At 34.5% G+C, this 17,834-nt stretch overlaps 1 protein-coding gene across 1 annotated transcript in view; it reads left to right on the plus strand.

Moving 5' to 3' along the window:
• Positions 1-2,955: 2,955 nt before the first annotated feature.
• LOC126767616 (uncharacterized) overlaps positions 2,956-17,834 on the plus strand; it is a 42,235-nt gene continuing 27,356 nt past the window's right edge. Inside the window, exons 1-2 of the mRNA XM_050485073.1 lie at positions 2,956-3,050; positions 12,768-12,894. The gene's annotated coding sequence lies outside the window, so the exon portion shown is untranslated. The remainder of the gene's footprint in view (positions 3,051-12,767; positions 12,895-17,834) is intronic.

Consider the following 17,834-nt stretch of genomic DNA (forward strand, 5'->3'; position numbering starts at 1 on the left):
CCAATCAAAATCCGTGATCATCGGAAATTCCATCGAAACTGTGCGTGAATTCATCAAAAATCAGCCGAAATCATGATTGAAATTCATGGAAATGGAATTGAACATCTCAATAATATCAATTTATCGCATTTTGACCGAACATTTGGGCTTGCGAAAGGTGTGTGCACGGTTTGTTCCGCACAAATTGACTGACGACCAAAAATTGCTCAGAATCCAACATTCGAAGGACATCATTAAAGAGGTCAAAAAGGACAAAAACTTCCTTTACAATATTGTAACTGGTGACGAAACGTGGTGATATGACACCGTGCGACTTCTTCCTTTTCGGAAAAATGCATTTGCCCTTGAAAGGAAAGCGTTATGCAGACATAGAGGCCATTCAAAACGCTTGCACCGGCATAGTCGACATGCTTTTGGACCGTGCAAAAAGCTGCATTGAAGCAGAAGGAGACTATTTTGAATAAAATAAATTGATTTTGCCAAAAAAACCATTTGTTCTGTTTTTTTTAAGTCTTGTTTACTTTGGAACGCCCCATGTATTGATATTTTTTTATCCAATTCGAAGTGTAAATTTTTCCATAAAAAATTATTTATTTTTCAGGAAAGAAAAAAAGTTAAAAAAAAATTTTTGTCTAGTCCTTCGATCATTACATACATTTATCTAAAGTAATAATAATTTTGTTGGTTATTGGATTTGAGATATTAAACATAAAAATCTTCCACATTGCCATGTTTCGGAGGTCCTCCTTTCGAACGACTAAACAAAAAAATTAATCAGATTATTTAATAAAATTTTTATTTTTTTCTTATTTGTTAAATAAAATGTTTCTTCACCAAAAAAAAAAAAAACAACAAAAAAAAAACGCATTATTTGCGTCTTGCAAATATAACTTCATAATTCGTTTGTGGAACGGAAATATGAAAAACAATTGATTTGCCATTAAATTTTGTGGAATTGAACTACCACATATAGTATAATGTTTTTATATGAAAAATATTTAGATGAAAGAGAAAGAATTATTGGTAACAAATGTGAATCAATATTATTTTTGGAGATTGTGAACCAATTTTAGAGGTTTACTACTTTCTGCCACTAAAACTAAGAAATTTATGTGATGTTTAAAGAAAAAATTGAGAGTTGTTTTTTTTTTGTTTTTTGTAATTCTTATGAGCTTGAATATGCTGAATGTCAAAATTACTTTTTTTAGTTATAGAACGTCACGTTTTCTGACTATGTTAAACAATTCATCATTTTCAAATAAAGGATAAAAGTCTAAATAATTTTTTTTATATATAATTGCGTAAGAATACTTTTTTCTGTCTAAAATATATGTATACCTTAATAACTATTAAACACATTTCTTTTTCACAGTGAGACCCATTTTATTACATTTTTGCTTGTAAGAAGCATCATGAAGGTTTCTCTGAAGCGTCCAAAAGTAGTCTGCCATCATTTACATGTTCCATCTTATCCTAGTACCTTTTTTACATCTCCTTAATATCTTGGTGAAATCGATTACCTAGCTCTTCACTCGCATTTCTTAAACTTCCGACAAAGTAGTCGAGGTATTTGCATATTCGTCGTGGTTGTGAAAAACTGTGAAACAGCCATGAGCTGTCGAATATTTGGTCCACCTGCCGTCAACTTTACCTCCAAGAGACCCTAAGTATTTGAAGCAATTTGCATCTCTTGGAAGCGACTTTAGAAATTGCTTTTTCAATCCCAGCCTTATGTAAAGCAGTAGCAGAAGAACTTTATGAGATAGAACCACAGTTTTATGTACGACGTTCTCTTTCAACTTTAAGCTCACTTTCTGGACAACACTTTTTAGACCAGTGATTTGCTCAGTCTTAACTAACCCCTAAACACAAAAGGAAGGATATTTCGTAAATTCAGATTATTATCCGAGCAACATGTCTGATAATTAAAATCACCGCACACAAGCCGACCGTAGTCTTCCAATTTTCTAAGAACCCATTCCAAGTTCTTATAGGTACCTTTGAGGTGTATGTAATGACTGACAGGAATGAAAACATAGAAACCGCCGTTGTGAAGCAGAACTGCTTTAAAGCTTATATTTGAAGAAATTATGAAATCCGCCACTGTGCTGGTTCTTACTAGATCTTCAATGTATCCATAAAATAATCAATATTGTTACAATAAATTGGGAAACCAATATCAGACTGCAATCATCTACAAATATAAAAACTTGAGTTGTTATTGGGTTAAGGTACATCATCATCTGCAGCAGAATTTTGAATTTTGAAATAGAACAGAAGTTGCACCTTACCTTTTTTTAAAAAAAGAAGTAATTAAAAAATTAAATTTCATTAATTCCTGTCACTTTTATAATGATTATCTCCAAAATAGTATTTAAAAATCGTGAGTTATTAATAAAAAATCTAATATTTTAAAATAAAAATATATATTTGTATCTCCAACAATCAGTATTGGTTTATCTAGTTAATGGCTATATCATAATAGCAATAATTTACTCTACTAAATTAAATTAATTCTTCTTCTTATTATTACTTTTAATGTTAGGCCACTTATTCTACGCGTTAACCTAAGTCAATTCACTCCGCTCTAATGAATTATTAAATAGTTTCATTTCAAACAGGTGGAGCAGATTTCAATTTAAAATGTACAATTCATTCCATATGCTTTAAATTTCTCTGACTCTGAGTGATATGTCCCTTTTCCCCCACCTTTTATGAAGTGTTTTCCTTTCATACGGAATACTTGTATGCATATAACTGTAAATGCTTTTCCATGTAAGCTGTCACAGCATATGTCTCTGGCATTAATATCAAATTGCCTTCTAAGACAAACTGTGCGCTGAACGCGATTGCATAATTTAACGATTGAATTCAGCAATCGTACGCAAATATGTGTAATTTTTTGCTTCAGCTGGTAATATTACTAAATAAACTTTTTTGATTGGCTTCGGAAAGTTTTTACCAAAGATTGTCACGATTGACAAACATTTGTTAAATTTTCTATTTGATACTTGGTGAATAACAAAACTTTTTATTGGAACGCTAATGAGGTAAATACTTTTTAAATTGTTAAAAAAGCACGCGTATACTTCACTTTAATGTCTGAATATTTACATTCGGTTTTTGTGTTGTTGGGCCATTTTACGAAAAAAAATGCCAAACATTATACTCGTATGAATATCTTTCAAATCATGTTTTTGTACTTAAAAGAAATTATAGTTCTCAAGCACATTGCTTTTCTCAACTTGTGTAACGTACTTTTATATTTTTGCCTAAAAACCAATAACCTTTTCAGCTGACTCCACGACGTATACGTAACTTTTCATAACAAGCAGGCATAACTAAATAATTTGATCATTTCATTTATTTTCTTGTAGTCCTATATAAAACAAAAATCAAAATAATTACAAAAATAACATATATATAATATATACATATACACATATGTACAGATTGTGGAAAGGAAACTTTCCGAATTATGTCTGATTAAGTGGCACACCTACAATCCAACTATGATTGCCTTAAAATACGGTGATTTTTGGGAGTTTTATGAAGAAAACTACACCAATGAATTTTTAATACTTTGAGCGTGTAATTAAAAAATATATAGACACAAATAAAAAATAGAAAAATTGAAAATTAAGAAATCGAATTTTCCTCAAAAGAGAGATGGCTTGATCCATCAAAATCACATTTTTCAAACATTAGAAAAATAGCAAGGTCGTTTTATGTAGAAATATGCAAATCAAGCATAAAAAACTAATCGGTGGGATGATTTGTCTTCTAGTTATGACTGCAGCCAAATTGGAAAATTTGTAGTCTTGATTAAAACGCTTGGAGCAATAAGCTCATCACTATTTGAAATGTGACTTTTGGCTTACGAAATATGTATTTTAGTAATCAATATTTGCTATCAAGTATACGAAGAATATATAGTATATAGCAAACACGAGAGAAAACTTTAGTACAAATTAGTGAATTGATTTCATAAACTCATCATAACCTCCAACTCTTCTATATATTTTTAATCGATTGAGAGCATGCCAAACTATGACGCAATTAATTACTTGGTTCTTAGGTTCACAAAAAAGCATTAATTAATATATAGCGTGGCAATTATATCAACAAAACTTTATAACTAAAACTTTCATAAAAAAATAAACTTTGCAACTACAAAAACTTCTACAAGCCATTTGACATATATTATGGCAGGCAAGAGGATTCAGAGCCAATTGCGGTTATATTAATCGGCATATAAAAGAATATATGTATATAAAATGTACGTATATATGTGCCTGAAAAATTTTATGTAAGCATATAAAATATTTATGAGTCAATAATATACAAATGTATACACAAAAGTGGAAATGTTTGCGTTAAAACAGAAAACTTTTTCATTTGAACCATTTTGACACTTTCATTGCGCCGCTCATAATTATGTAAGCATTGCTTCAGATAAAATCTGAGCTGACAATACAAACAAAAAACACTCTCCACACCATATACATACAATATATATAAACGCTTATGTAGCATACACATTTGTATCCTACCGAAATTCACAAAGCCACACAAACAAAAGCTTTGACTGTGTTGAAGTGGTGGAATTCGCTGCGGCTGGCATTTGGCACTCGAAGAGGAGACACTCTTTGTTCGGCGTGCAGCAATGGGTCGGCGCTGTGGAGGCAACGCACAAAATGTGAAATAACTAGTAACAATACCAAAAACGAAAATGAAGTGAAATAACTGCAAAATGGCTGCTGAGAGTGTGGAAGAGTAAAACTAAAATGGAAGTCATCAATGGCAGCCTGAGGAGCTGCACGGTTTTGGTTGTGTGTGTGTGAGGGTGCTCGCTAATGTTTACATATTGTGTCAAATATGTATATATGTATAGATGTATATGAAAATATATGTAAAATATTTAGCGCCATATATGTATGTACATACGTAAGTTTGTGTGTGTATATTACAAATACAGAACAATAAATTTTGCTTCTTGCGTCAAATGTATGGCACAATTCTCTGAATATTCATTTAGTAATAATCTTTTACGTGCACGGGTTTTTAGGAAGCCACCATTGTAGAATAGGTGAAATATATACATACATATATACATGCATGGTAGTTATTGATATAATACCAATGATTAATAACTGGAGAGTATGCTTTGAATATTAATATTTATTATATGCTGCATATTCTTCCTAAGTAGGTTTATTTGAGTTTGTGCAAAGTCTGTTCAAATATTACTAAGTCCTAATACGCTTTGAATTCAGTGTAGGCGGTAAGATATATACATATGTACATATGTATGTACGTTCTAATGATTTCCAAATATTTTTATGTTTTATACAATTGAATTTTATGTTTACCGATTGCGTAGTTTATCGGTGAAATCTTCTCTAAATGTACACGAGGCTTCTCATGACGAAAAACGTGGCCACGGCATTGCATATTGCTGGAAGGATGGTTTCTTAAATTGTACAATTCAGCGTTAGTAGAGTTTTCATATATGTAGGTTAGACCTTCATGGAAGAAGTTAGTAGCTGGATGCCTTCATCGGTGCTTTTTATGAGAAATGAAGCTAACCACGGAGCAAAAAGAAAACAGAAGACTTTTGTTGTAGGAGTGTTAAAATTGATCCATGATCAGGTTTGCAAAAATTTGAATTTTTATTTTTTTATATTTTATAATCTCAAATACGGTATTCAAAAGTAAAAAAAAACTAAACTCAAATACCGGACATTTTATTCGCAAATACGGGATTAAAAAAAAAAACAAGACAAAACGTTAACTTCGGCTACACCGAAGCTAATATACCCTTCACAGGTGCATTTCTTTTAGTAACTATGTGTTCAGTTTGTATGGTAGCTATATGCTATAGTTAACCGATCTGACCAATTTCTTCGGAGATTACATTGTTGTCTTAGAAAATAATCTATACCAAATTTGGTGAAGATACATTGCCAAATGTGAAAGTTTTCCATACAAGAACTTGATTCCGATCGTTCAGTTTATATGGCAGCTATATGTTATAGTGGTCCGATATCGGCCGTTCCGACAAATGAGCAGCTGCTTGAAGAGAAAATGATGTTTGCAAAATTTCAAAAGGATATCTTAAAAACTGAGGAACTAGTTCGTATATATACAGACAGACGGACGGACGGACAGACAGACAGATGGACAGACAGACAGAAGGACAGACAGACAGGCGGACATGGTTAAATCGACTCAGCTCAACATACTGATCATTTATATATATACTTTATAGGGTCTCTGACGCTTCTTTCTGGGTGTTACAAACATCGTGACAAACTTAATATACCCTGTTCAGGGTAGGTAGTAAAATAAAATAGTCCACATTACGGATTAAAGAATAAAAATATTAATCCACAGCATATAATTAAATATTTAAAAAATAAATTGTTTCAGAATTAAAATTTTTTCGCATTTGCTTACATCGTATGTTATCTTTAACACTCTGAAGCACTAGGTAGGTGGCATACTTACCTAGTCTAATTAAAAACTAAAATTTTTAGTTTTTAATCGCGGCATATTGGATTAAAAATTAGATTTTTAATTTTGAAAATTTAGTTTTTTATCCCATTTTCGGAATTATCAAAGAATACTCTTAAATTCACAATTTGGAATCATCAAAATCACATTTTTCCCATGGCGGCTAGTAGCACTATACAGCATTGCGTTGTGCATGAATTATTGTCTATTTCACTTGACAAATGAAGTCATAATCCTCTTACGTCTTTTCATTCAATGAAAGTTTTCGCCAAGGATAACAACATTGCAATGAAGGATAACGTGACAAAAAGTTATCTTGCTAGAGAAAAGATATCAAACAGCGGGAAGAAGCGATAAAATGCAAACAGGATGTTGAATGGTTCAGTTATTAATATGGCTTGCTCTACAGCGATCTTAATTTTACAAAAGTCAGATGATAACGGGGTAACCATGATTTAAGGTTTGAAGTAGGTCTGCGGACAATCTGGAAAATGTAGAGCCTTCTTCATGATCAAGTATTTGAATACTGAAAATTGACGCTGAATCTACAGTCGGAAGTCGCAGAACTCCGAACCAAATGGAAACCAAATTAAAGGAGTTACGACATCAGATCAGACCAGTCGAAGACGACCCAGTTTGGGGATATGAGAACGGTAAAAATAATGGGTACAGAGTCAAATTAGTAACCGAATTCAAGTTAGCAATGTATAGTAAGTTGTAAATAGGAGAGAGATAGCAGAAGATCTTAAGATTTCTTATGGATTGCTTTAACACAAATTGAATATTGTTTTGGATATGAAGCGTATCAATGTATGATTCATGCCAAGAGATCTGAATCTTTTGTAGAAATGTTTACGATACATGGGTTTATGAACATCACGTCGAAATTGTACAACTAGCGAATGATGCTCCAAAACTTACCCGAAGCCGAATGAATCAAAATTCGGTAAAGGCGCTGAAAACCATCCCACTCGAGGGTTATATACGTAACAAGTTTATTGGAAAATTGGAATAAGCAAAAGCTTGTAATGTTGGGTTTGGTTTTGTCAGTTCGGGTCAAATGAGCCAGTGATAGATAGCTCTTAATCACAACTGAAGCTGATAAATAATTTGGGTGAAATCAGATGTTAATTTCGCTGAACTTTTTTGCAACAAATTTATTTAAGTATAATAAATTTTAAATGTTGTTATCAGACTAAGAGATTAACACTTGGATATCCTCACACGTTTTGACTTCATACCGGATCACATCGATCACAGAGTCGCCAAACCGAACTCTGGCAGTTCCTTCACTGCCCATATACCGACGAGGGAGTGGGCTTCTTTACGGATGTCAAAGCTTGGAGGAGAAGGTTGGGGAAGGGGTTTACTCTCAGGAACTCTCTATCAACTCCATCTTCAGACTTCCTGACTATTGCAGTGTCTTCCAAGCAAAGGTTGAAGCCATTAAGGTAGCAGCAGGTCTACTGCTCCAAAGTGCAGCCTCCTTCAGAGAAGTGTCCATTCACTCAGATAGCAGAACGGCGATACCATCCTTGAACTCATTAACAGTGCGTTCAGGGTTGGTCGAGGAGTATCTAAGTTTTTGTGATAACACTGGTCAGGCCATATCGGAATCGCAGGAAATTGCAAAGCTGATGAGCTGGTAAGAAAGGAACATTAGAACCGCTATCGGTAGAATGGGAGCGGGTCCTGTTGTGTCGTACTACTAGATACTTGATCTTCGCGGAAGCTTGGCCGGCGCTGGGCCACCATGCACTGTCACAACAACCTTTTGGCCCAAGATTGATCGCAAGAGATCTAGTGATCTTTTTGCCTTCAGTAAGGCTTAGTTGTGGGGCTTTTAACAGGCCATTGCCTTATTGATGGCCATGCTGTAATGTAGGGAATCTCACCAGACGCCATCTGCAGAAGCTGTATGGAAGAAGATGAGGTGGAAACAACTCAACATTTCCTTCTTAACTGTCCCACGTTTGTTCCCGAACTGGCGAGAATGGAAGTTAATCGTCTGTGATTTGTATAAGCTACTAAACGTTTCGTTAATTTATAAGTTCGAACACAGAAGTTCTTCTTTTCTATGGCTTCACAAAGGACTGCATATAGCAGTCCACGTCCATCTAACTTAACCTAACCTAAGCATAAAATAAATTTAAAATTCAATAAATGTAGATATATGTATATGCATACAAAATTAAACTTGCCGAATTTACTAAAATATTGGAGAAAAATTCAATAAATCGCTACCGTTTGAAAATGGAAAATTTAATTCACTAGTTATATGGAAATCAAATTTGATTTCACGATAGCAAACTCAAAAATTATAGCTTGTTAGTATGCTAAATAAATTGACACATATCTTCTGCCTTAATCCTCTCATTCATTTTATAATTCTTTACAATAGATTCTATAGTAAAAATTCAGCTCATCATTTGTGATATACTCATTCTTACTTACTTATTTCTACTGTCTTTTGTTGAACTAACCAAGCCTTAGTACTGGAAGTTATATGATGGCAAATTCTAAAATTCTACATTCATAATAAAATTTTCGTCAATCATATCATATAGACCACGTATACGTATATGTATATAAAAACTAACAAACTGCGGTGGGAAATTTGATAGTTGTCTATTAATTTTAATTACTCTGAAATGAAAAATAGCAATAGCTCAACGAAACCCCTGTCCGAAATGTTTTGCGAACTTCGACATGAATCCTTAACGATTACGTGCTCACGCACATGCCTTCACACATTTACGGTATTTATGTGGAGAAAAATTCCACGAATAGACAGTGCATGTAATACAATAACAACGCTTGTGTTAATTTGGGAATGCAACTTCTGACATTTCGATGACCTTCTATCGTGTTACTTACAGCAGCGTGAGGTATGTACACATACAGTCACGCCAGTCCACCATAGTTACACACCTATACTTGTGCCTCGCCAGCAGCTTTCCATCCTCGACGTCATCGCCTACGCACAACCGCTATAACTACAAAAGCGAGGCGCGCGAGAGGCTGAACACTGAATACCAAGTGCAATGCAAAAACAACAGTAGCGCAATAAAGTGCTGTGAAATGTGTTTTTTTGGTTTTTGTTGTTACCGCAGTTGCCTAGCGATTGCACTCTACATGACGGCTTCCACCAAATAAAGCATTTTTCACGCTGTAAGCTGCAGTGCCGCTGACATACCATGTCCTTCCACACTGACAATTGATTGTAACGGTAGATACCTGTACATAAGCAGAAAGGTACGTTTATGTACTGGTTTGGGTATATAGTACATATGTATATGTAAACTGTGATAACAACAATGCCAAAGGATGTAACCTCAATTTGTTGCAATGGCGTGGTATTGTTTGTATTTGTTAGACAGGTTTCAGCAATTTTCACTTGCTTGCCTTACCTATAATTTCCCTCCACAAGAATGCGCTCAGAAAAACTGAAAAGCACAAAGCTAAGGTGCGGGCATAAAGCGACGACTAGAAAGACCAAAAGACAAGTGTGCTCAAAAATATCGACCGTGTGGCATGTCGCTTCCTTGATGCGTCTCCGCCAACGCCGTTGGTATCCACAGCGAAGACGACGGCGACGACATTGAGGGAATCGGACAAAAATTGAGCAATTTCACATTTCATTCAAATATGGCTGCGTGGGAGTGGTCTATGCCCAGTACAACAATAAAATATTGAAACACTCATACATTAATGAGCTGACACTAACACTAATAGCGCGCGCATTTGTATTGCGAGAAAAATAGGCGGAGCTTTTGTTTATTGTACAAGTATTGACGGCGCACCGTCGACGCACATATCCCCATTTGGTCCTTTGGCACTCAGCTGTGCCTTTCGTTTGGGGCTGTTTTCCAACCTTTCCAACTGTCGCACAGAGTTAGAGGTTAAATCAATTCCAGCAGAATGTGCGCTCAGTGCTGTCTGTGAAAACGAAAAATTGGCGCTCACTGGAAAGACAAGTGAATAAACGGAAGTGTTGGCGGTTGTTTGGCTCAGTGGAAATGCGAGCGTTTGAAGTGGCGCTCGTTCACTTTCCATTGTAATCATTTATCAGCTGTTGTTGCTGGTGGGTGAGCGGCCGTGCGCGTAGGTTTCGTGTGATAGCAGTGGAAAGTATATTTTCTTGAATTACCCCTGAAGTGGCGTTGCGTGTGCGCCAGGGGAAAATGCTATCTATTGCTGGAAATATAATTTCACCACACCAAAGGGGTGCGAAGTTCAATGGATCACACGTGTTTTCTAATAGACTACTAATAGGCTATAAATTAAGTGTAATTGACTATGAAAGGTATTTGCAGTTAATAAAGTGTTAAAGAGAATATAGTATTCGTTGGAAATGAGCGTTAACAAATAGCATATTCTTCTATAGAAAGATTGTTCTGGTGAATGCGAAATATTAAAACTAATGAGGAAAATATTTGTTATATGTAATATGTATTTAATTGTTTATTTCACTTTAAACATTTGTATTAATAAATATTACAGTTATCAGTTAGGGTTATAAATTACATACATATATAGTACTATATATCATGATCGAAAAATGTGTGTGCAGATAAAGGTTGCGAATTTTTTAATTAAAAAAGATCAAATATTAAATTTTAGAAATTTCCAAAAATTTGAATAAAAACTAAATTTTCAATCACAAAATTTTCAAAATTTGAGTTACAAATTTAAGCAAATTAAAAATTGATAACATTGTTTTCAATCTAATTTTTGAATAACAAATTAAAAAAAAAATAATTTTCAATACAAAAGTTGGAATGGAGGAGATAAAAAGGATTAATAATTTCTAATAAATCCTATAAATAAAAGTAAAAATGTGTTGAAATTTTATTAAAAATGCAATTTTGAAATTTTCTTAAAAACACGCTTTTTAATTTTTTTTCGGAGGTTAGAAAACTAATTTTTTTAGTTATGATCCGATTTTTTGACTAAAAATATAATATTAATTTTAATCTGGCGTTTGGAATAAGAAATTCTTAAAAATATTTTTAAGTTTCTAGGATTTCAAAAGAATTATATCTCAAATATTAATTCAATTGGCCAATTATTATGTACAAATAATATAATTATGTGAAAAATTACCGGGTCTACCATTTTTCTTGATGTTAACATTAGTTTTTAATTCAGAATTTCTATAACCGAATACATTGTAACAAAAAAGTACCCGGAAATTGGAAATAAATCGCAAAATATTTAATTATTCATCAATATTTATTTTGTCGCCTTCAAAGTAATCCTCTCCAGTCCCCGAGACACTTTTCATAAGCTTTTTTGGAATGGCCTTCAACTCTTTTAGCGAATTTTGTTTTATCTCTTCGATCGACTGAGAACGGGTTTCAGTTTGAGGAACACACGAAGCTAAATCTGGAGAATACGGTGGTTGATCGATGGTATTCATTGCGTTTTGGCTTTAAATTTGGTCACAATCGTGTCCAGTTGCAATGGTGCATTATCATCGTGTAAAATCCATGAATTGTTCTTCCATAATTCCCGCCGTTTACGAAGGATGTTCTCACGCCAAATATAGCACCGCATTGACCGTCTGTCCCTCCAGAACAAATTCAAGATGCACCAAAGCACGAATATCAAAAAACAATGAGTATTACCTTGATTTTTGAGCGGCTTTCGCGTGTTTTTTTTTTTTTGTTTCGTCTCTTCTCTCCTTCCATTCCGATGATTTTTGACTTGTTTGCATGTCAAATTCATAAACCCATGTCTCATCGGCAGTTATAATGCCTTCCATGAATGTGAGATCGAAATCCGCATGATCAAGCAGAACCTAACAGACCTGTTTAAGTTACTCTTTTTGGAAAAAAAAAATCTGCTTAATCGGAACGAGTCGAGCAAGACTGCGTTTCATACCCAAATTATAATATGATCGAGCTCTCTTGCCATCTCTCTAACACTTGCCTTACGATTTTCAAGCACCATATTCTTCACTTTTTTAATATTTTCGTCAGTTAAAGAGGTCGTACGTGGCATGTCTTCAACGATCTCTTTGAAGGCTTTGTACCACTCGTTGGCTTGTGTTTTTTACGGGTACATGCATATACTTACTTGTATAAGGCTATTACGCATGCTTTAGGTACATCCTAGATGTAAAACAAATGAAAGGACGTCATTAAATATATGGTAAATGTAAGCGATTGTGTAAATGCAAAAATAGAATTTCTTTAAGCCAAAATTAATGCAATATGTAAATAAATAATTACTATGTATGTGTGCAGAGAAGGACAACAATGCCAAAACATGCTTACATAAGCGCATGGACAACAAAGATTTTGCTATAGACTAAGCTCTCTTTACTGGCAAGTGGACATCGTGTAAGCCACTAACAACATACTACAAACACAGGTAATATATTATATACTTATATACTCCTACAAGCAATTGTACGCATAAGAGTGTAAGTAAACTCATGCCACACGCCAAGCCGATAATTGTTTATTTTGGCTTAGAAGCAGTTAAGTTCAGTTGAGTTCAGCTCAGCGCAGATTTTCATTACAATTGCGTGTCAGTAAGTACTTTGTTCATTTGGTTGAATGTGGCTCTAACAAATCGACCTGACTAAATATATATACATACAAACATACATATGTACATATATATAGTACATATAATACTTACACTTGTGTAACGTACCATAATTGTGATGGGCCAACTGGGTCTGATGACGTTCGTCCATTAATTGTATTTCTATATGCACATATAAACATTAAAATTTATATGATTTTTGTAATAAAAGAAAAAAAGAGAGTGTATAAAAAAATTTTTGTCGGTTACTGCCATTGAATCACTATAGGAACGAACTATCTGGGTGCAAAACTGCCAAAGTCATGTGCAAAACGGTAGATTGGAAATACACAAAAATTCCTTTGGCACTCGATAGAAGCGACTGTCGGAACGTGATTTGAATACCAACTGGTCAATGCCTGGTGGTCATGAAAACAATGGAGTATCTCTTGTGCACTTGTCCCGCATTGGCAAGACTACGCTGTAAGCATATGGCGTCCCCAAGATATGATACACTGGTGGAGGAATCGATAGTGAGGCGGCAGAGCCTGTTGAAATTCACGTCCTAAAGGATGACTACTGGTCTTGGATTTAGCAACTCTACTCCATCTGGTATCGCAAAGAACCAAAACTAGACTATGCGTGGCTTATTGGCCTACAACTTTAACCTAACCTACCCCTTTCTTACATAAATATCAATGTCATATTATTTACGTCAAAAAATTTAAAAAATGGCTTAAACCTTTCTTTCTCAAAACTACATTTTTCAAACTTGCATAAGTGGATATTTGGAGACAAATCATCCGATCACTACCAAAGTTTTTCTGCATGCACTGTATACATATATCTTACATATATTGACCTACCAGTTTTTTAATCAGATCAAAATTCAAATTTGGTAAGCCAGAAACGATCAAAATCTTGGGTAAAATTCCACTTTTTTTAAATAATGCCATTTCGACTATTTTTTATTTATTTTTTTATTTATTTATTTTTTTTTTTTGACCATCTTTGGACAAACAATATCTTCTAGTGAGAATTTTGGTTTTAAGTTTCATCCACAAAGAAGGCCAGAACCACTACTGCAGTGGAGAACTTTTTTTAGTGCCGTCGAATATTTACTAGTTTTCTTGAAAAAGTTTTTTGTGTTCATAAAAAATATATATAAATTCTTAAAATTTTAAAACAATTTAAAGTATTTTCTTTTAATTCCCCTAATTGTCCTTTATGCTCGTAGTTATGGCCATGAAATTTAACTATAAGGCTCTTGATAATTCCAATAAATACTTTCATTATATAAATGTTGACAAAATATATTAGCAAATTGAAAAGGATTCGTGTCTAGAGATTGCTTGAAATGTGGAAATATTTCCTTTTTATTTGAAAATGCAGCGTTAATATTTAAAAATTTCAGTATACTATATGTGTATATTCGCCTACGGTCCAATTAACATTAATTCACACCAACATTTCACGCAAAATTCTGAAAATTGTCGTAGTAATTCTGAGTTATGCGCATTTATTCAAACGAATATCCTTTATATTTCTTATATTGAGCTGGTTTGCGTGAATGTATATATAACTGCGCATTTGATTCGCTTTTTTTAAATACCATGACGTCAAGCGCCAATTGTGGGTTATGTTGTAAGGTTGCCTCAGTTGAAGGTCAACCCTGCTCAGCATGAACCAAAATCAAAAGAGAAGGAAAACCATTAACACTGACAGCGGATATTATGTGAAGTAATTTCGGTTGCCTTTATATAGGGACATACAAGGTCTCTCGCAAAAGAAACAGGACTGTTAAAAAAAACAACAAAAAATTAATATTTTTCAAAAGTTATATTCTTTTATTCAAAGTAGTTTCCTTGTGCTTCGATACAGCGTTTAGCCCGATCAATTAGCATTTCAAGTGTTTAAGGTAATTTTTCGGAATGCTTTTGAGAATATCGGTCGTCGTCTTTTGGATAGCTGAAATGTCCTGAAACCAGTGTCCTTTCATGGGCAAATGAAGTTTTCCAAATAGGTAAAAATCACAGGGTGCCAGATCAGGTGAGTAGGGTGAGTGATTAATGGTTAATATGGAGTTTTATGCCAAAAAATCAGTGACAAGCGTCGACCGATGACACGGCGCATTATCATTTTTACACCTTCCGTCGACCCAATTTATCTATCAAAATGCGATGAATGGAGTCTTTGGTGATATTTAACTCCATTTCCATGTAACGCAAAGAAGATTTCGGCTCATTCCTAATAAATTCCTGCACTTTTTCAATATTGTTTTGGGTAATCACTGATTTTGGCCGTCCCGACTTCTGATCGTCACAGAGGTCCTCACGACCTTCTTGGATAGGCACTGATCACCATAAACTTTTTTCATTTCAATAGGTGGCGCCACCAGAAACAGTTATATTTAAAAAGTTCTGTTTCTTTTGCGACAGACCTTGTATGTATGGCTGTACACACGTAAATTAGCAAAGACACAAGTGTCAAGCATTTTTTGTTGTGGGTCTCCTACAAAACAGTCACATGGATTTTTCAAAATATATTTCACAAAGAACACCTAAAATATTGGAAAAATAGATCGAATAAGCAAGTAATCTCCATTATACAATTATTTATTAACTTCTTTGATAAAAGGACAAATAAATACACACACATTTGAGGAAATAATATGTACATTTTGATTATTATTTTCTTGGTATTTCTCAAATAATTTGACAGTTGAAGTGGCCTTAAAGTTAACCTGCAAACTTCACTCAGCAAAACCGCTCAATAAACACTCCACAAAAATATTTTCATGTAAATAAAAGCAGAGAAGAATAATGGAAGTGAAAAGCATGTAGTATTAGTTTATGTTTGTATTTGTACAAATTTACATGATGGCGCATTTTTATTAGTACATACTAGAATGTATTCGGAATATTCGGTCTCTTGGCGCTAGATTGCCGCTTCACTTTCGATTTCCCTGGGGCCTGGCCGTCAACTTGTATTTCTATCAATCACCACCTGTCCAGTTTACTGTCAATTGATGCAGCGTTCAAATGACAAATGCGTTAAGCAGGTTTTTGTTGTAACCTAAATACCATAAAAAATATGTATGTATATTACATTTTAGGCAAATGTTTTGAATTATTGATAATATTAATGTTGGTAAAATTATAATTTTATTATTGTATATACATATATTTATGTACATGTATTGTATATTGCATAGGGGTGTTGATTATATAAATAATATGTATGTGCGTGTTTAAAATTTAGCTCAAAAGTTCGTATTGTTAAAAATATTTTTTTTTGGAATTTTCGAATCTCTAACCGAACAAAGTTGTCATAGCGGTCTTCCACCTTTTCGATGACAGTTTCGTAGTTCGCTCTTCTACTTCAAATGCGAGTATATCACAATCTTGGTAAATTATTTCCTGTCATAATTTGTATACTCTTGCAATATGTTGCTACAGAGTATAATAGTTTTGTTCACCTAACGGTTGTACGTATCATCTAAAACTAATCGAGATATACGGGGTTTGTCCGGAAAATAATAGAACTGATTTTCTTCCGCCTCGACTGTACTTCGAAGCGTGCGCGCACCGACTGCATTCGGTAGAGATCGTTCCTAGATAACGAACAAGCGGCTAGTCAGTTGTCTCCGAACACCTGAAGAGTCAGGACAAACATTTTCGCGCGACGTGTTTCTGTGAGTGGTGCAAGCCATAAAATGCATTTCGGTGGCACTAGGTCTTCTTGGAGGGCCGGGAAGAGGTCGCTAATGAATGAGCAAATCCAAAGTGAAAACGGTGCCCATTGTCGTTTTTGGCATCAAAGGCATCGTCCACCATGAATTGTTTGTTCATGGACAAACCTCAAGACATCGCAGCCGATTGGAAAGTGCACCACGACAACCCTCCGGCTCACACCGCCTCTCTTGTGAATAGCTACCTAACCTAGACCGCCATTCCAACGCTTCCGCAGCCGCCCTACAGCCCAGATGTGGCCTCCGGACTTTTTTGTTTCCTTGTCTGAAAAGGTCGATGAAAGGGGATTTAAGCAGAATGCGCCTCGGCTCTCAAGTCTATTCCGGAGGATGTCTTTCGTAACGCCTTCAATGCTTGGAAATCATGATTGGTCGCATTTGCACCACTAAATTAAGGGAACATCTATAAGCAGAAATTTGAAAAAAAACGGACGTGGCCGGCCCTCTAATGAGTTATTGTACATATCTCCTAAACCACTAAAGCTATAACAACTAAATTTACCGTGCACAAATATTATAAGAACTCCTACCGACAGTGCGAAAATGGATGAAATCCGAAGATAACCCCGCTCACTTCCTATATAACGGTAAAATTACTAAAATAAGCCAAACATTAAATTTTACCTCCGGGATGGTATGAGAAACTTTATTGGAGCCGGTGTGAAATTTGGATTATCGACTTTTGGACTTTTTGGTGAAATCACATATCTCGGGATCCGCTAGACTGATTTCGACTATATTTAGTTCGTGTCACTTTTCTCATATTTCTACGTCACAGTGCAAATGGACGAAATTGGACGCCTACTTCCCATAATATCTTTAAGGTAAAGCAGTATATGGCCAAATATTCCAAATTCAACCAAAACTTTTCAAGCCTCTAGGATGGATCTGTGGATCCCAATATCTATAGCTGACTGAAAATATCGGTCAATGTGTGAGATAGTATATAATTGAAGTTCAAAAGAAATCTTTTCCTGATAATGGTAACTCCGTGTATCCAAATTGGGTCGAACCAATCAATACTTCCCTG

The sequence above is a fragment of the Bactrocera neohumeralis genome, chromosome 2 (genome assembly GCF_024586455.1).
Source record: "Bactrocera neohumeralis isolate Rockhampton chromosome 2, APGP_CSIRO_Bneo_wtdbg2-racon-allhic-juicebox.fasta_v2, whole genome shotgun sequence".
NCBI lineage: Eukaryota > Metazoa > Arthropoda > Insecta > Diptera > Tephritidae > Bactrocera > Bactrocera neohumeralis.